This window comes from Seriola lalandi, unplaced genomic scaffold (assembly GCF_002814215.2).
Source record: "Seriola lalandi dorsalis isolate HSWRI2012SDOR001 ecotype SW California unplaced genomic scaffold, Sedor1 jcf7180002054758, whole genome shotgun sequence".
NCBI classification, from domain to species: Eukaryota; Metazoa; Chordata; class Actinopteri; order Carangiformes; family Carangidae; genus Seriola; species Seriola lalandi.
In genome coordinates this window covers 1,048,258-1,051,700 of record NW_019525311.1, presented here as the reverse complement: position 1 = coordinate 1,051,700, position 3,443 = coordinate 1,048,258, and positions in this window count along the sequence as shown.

The following is a 3,443-nucleotide window of genomic DNA, read 5'->3' as shown; positions in this document are numbered from 1 at the left end:
TTTTTTATATATATATGTGTATATATATGTGTATATATATGTGTTCTCTCTATATTATTACTCACTATATTATTACTCACTATATTTTTATTCTCTCTACATCTCTATATTCTAATATTCTCCTTGTCTAGGGTTAGTCGTGATTCTTGCTTGTTTACAAATCGGCTAGCACACTGTGAGTGTACTGAACAAATACTGTTGTATTGTGTGAAAACCAACATTTTCATTATCATCTGACAAGACACTATGTTGCTCATTATTTGGTCAGTCTGCCTCTTCAAGTCACTTAAGTGACAGCATAGCTGGGAGATATTAAAAAGTGCTGTGAGAGTACAGGAAGAGCCTTGAGAACTATTGCTAATGTAGCCTTTGAATTTGATGTTTGGCACATTTACATCAGAATTTTAAGGGGATATTCCATACACTTAATTACAGGCAGAGTAAATAGTGATGTCTCTGACGCTCACCCATAGCTGGCACATATGTGAAAAGATGATTGTCAGTCATAGAATGCTAATCTTTAACTTGGAGTCTAAGGCAAGTCGTAAAAAGGGGAACACTGTTGATGTTGCATCAATGTCTGTTTACATGTCTTGGAGTACTACTGCATATGAGGAGGAGGGGTGGAAAAGTAGTGTAGTCTAGTATAATCTTTGGTGGCTCCAGAAGGAGCTGCATAAAATCTGATGAAAACCTGCAGTGATGTCACTTGTTAGTTGGGTGTGGAGACTATAAATTAGAAAGTGAGAAAAATCTGGGTATCAAACCTCAGTGTTCTGCTCCCATAGACTGTGTCTGCTTCTCATCTCGGTTTGAGGCTACATTAGCCACTCATAGATTGCTACAATGCATTACAATTATTACGATGCAACACACTTGTTGTGCAACACACACTTGTTGCATTGGGGGTCCTGTAAGCATTTTGGTAAAGTTTGGCAGTAATAGAAACACATGGGATTGCCAAGGGAAGTAACACAACAACAGGATTCATCCTCTGCAAAGCATTACAGTATTTACTGTGTAGAAAGTTTAGTTTTGTTGCGTTCTGGTGAGAGTGATTGTTAAGCCAGGTGATCCCAAAAACAGGTTTCGTCCATTGAAAATCATTAATGGACTGACTGGAAATTGCCTAGTTATACTCTGCCCTTAGGTGGAACAAATTTAACATTTCTATGAAAAGTATAGATGAAATCCTGTAATTTGGCTGGTGCAGCTTTTTCATCTAAACTTTTATTTATTTATTTTTTTACCTGTATGTGTTAAGGCACAGTATGTTAAAATAGAAATTTGATTTTCCCATTGGCTTGAGGTATCACAAAAAAGGTTCTTGTTTTGTGTTATGCAGTGTGTCACAATGAAGCATGTACTCACTATCTTCTGTACCTTGGCTGCAATGCTGTGCCACTGTAGTGACAGAGGCATTTCAGTGGATGGCTTCTAATCATGTCTAATGTTCCATGTAAAGAGTCTACCCTGTCTCTGTCCTCCCCCATCACAGAGGGCACACTATGCTACTGTTAAATGTGTGTGTATATGTATGTATGTGTTTGCAAGGCAGGGCTTGACAGCAGCACATTTGGTTTCTCAGTGGACCATGGAACTGCAACTCAGACTTGGAAGTGCTCAGATGTCTCTTCATAGCCAGGTCTCTAGGCGCATGACCTTATTCCCTGTGACATTTTCAGCCATTAATCTGCAGACCTATAGTGATGGAGTACCTCTCTTGGGTTACATTGTGCTCATGTCACACCATTTTCTAGATAGCACAGAGGTCGTGCAACCCTGTGGTGGTGATGCTAGATTGAAATTTAGCTTTGATTCAATCAGCTTCAATAGGAGGTTGCTTTTGGGTTATTGACATTTTTCATGATGTTAACACACGACCACGCTGAAGAGTGTTTAGTCATCTTGAACCGTTGCTACTTTTAGCAACTCCATTCTGATTCACCGTCAATCCAAGGTCTCAGTTTCTGTGTGCGTGTCCCTCACTTTCATATTTTCAGGTTAATGTTCCTACTCAAATCTCTAAACATTGTTCTTACTGTCCTGCCACCACAGTCCAGGGGTGGGGTTGAAAATCACTGAATCTCTTATTAAAGCTATTAAATACATTTTGATTTACAGTTTAAAAAAAAAAAAAAAAAAAAAAACTGACTAGTCAAAAAAATGTTAAAGCACAGTAACCTTTGTAGAAAAGACATAGAACAGTCATCTGGTATCTGTAAACAAAACTAAAAATGACTCTTTTGGGTTACAATACAGAGGTTTACACACATTTCTAGTTTTGTTATACTAACATCAGTATTGTAAACCACTTTTACCATTATTTGCTTAATTTCAATTTTTTAAGGCATAGTTGCCTCTAAGTCTGTCCCATGTCTGCTGACACTGGATAGTCACTCACTATCGGTCTTATTCATTCTGCGTCATTGTAGCTACCAGGGCTCTTTACTGCAAAGGACTGTGATTATTTTGACACACTTTCTAGGTTTAACTTTATGAGCAGGTAAAACTCAGGAAAACATTCCTTTTAGAAAACGTCAAGGGGAAAATTTAGAGGTTGACAGCCTAAGTATTTATTCCACTCATTCTTACTGAGTGTGCACCTGTAACACAAAAGATGGCAAACTGAAAGCAACATTCACATAATCTTCACTTGCATAGCCCTTGACAATGTTAAGTTAACTGTGGCTTACTTTTTTTTTTTTTTTTTTTTTTTTTTACAAATAATGGTGTGTAGTTCGCTTCAACTGTTTTTACTGCTGCTTTTTGCCATTGGAAACATTAGCTAACATTACTGGCAGAGAAGTAACATCACTTAAATACAAGCTGCTGCTTAGTGCACTAGGTCAAACAGCTAAATCCGACTCCAAGGAGATATTTTTATAATCAGGAGCATACAGTGTGTGTGTGAGTCCACAGATGCAAGTTTTTGAGTTAGACTTTGCATTAAAACACTAGTTTATTTCCCCATACATCTTTCATATTTAGTTTTTCTTTATTCTCTTAATGAAAAAAACTTCAACTATTTTTGTCATAGTTTGGTTAACAAAACGAACACATACATTTAGTAGTGTTTTTAGTTTTAGAAGTATGGAAGATAAATAAGCATTATCAGTTAATAATAATAATAATAATAATAATAATAATACATTTTATTTAAAGGCGCCTTTCTTGGCACTCAAGGACACCGTACACAGTTACACAAATTGAGATTAAAAACATATTAAGAATTAATTAACAACAATAAAAAAATTAGGAAGTGGATTCAACCAGCCGGGAGAAGTCGCTGGGCTGTTGCCATGTCTCGGCCAAACAAAGAAAGTCTAGCCCACGGTCTGCGATGATGTCCTGGACGAGATGTCCCCCGCCCGTCAGCGAGCGGATGTCCAGCAGAGCGAAGCCGAGTGAGGTGCCGTCGCAGCCGGCGGTGGTGCCAGCCG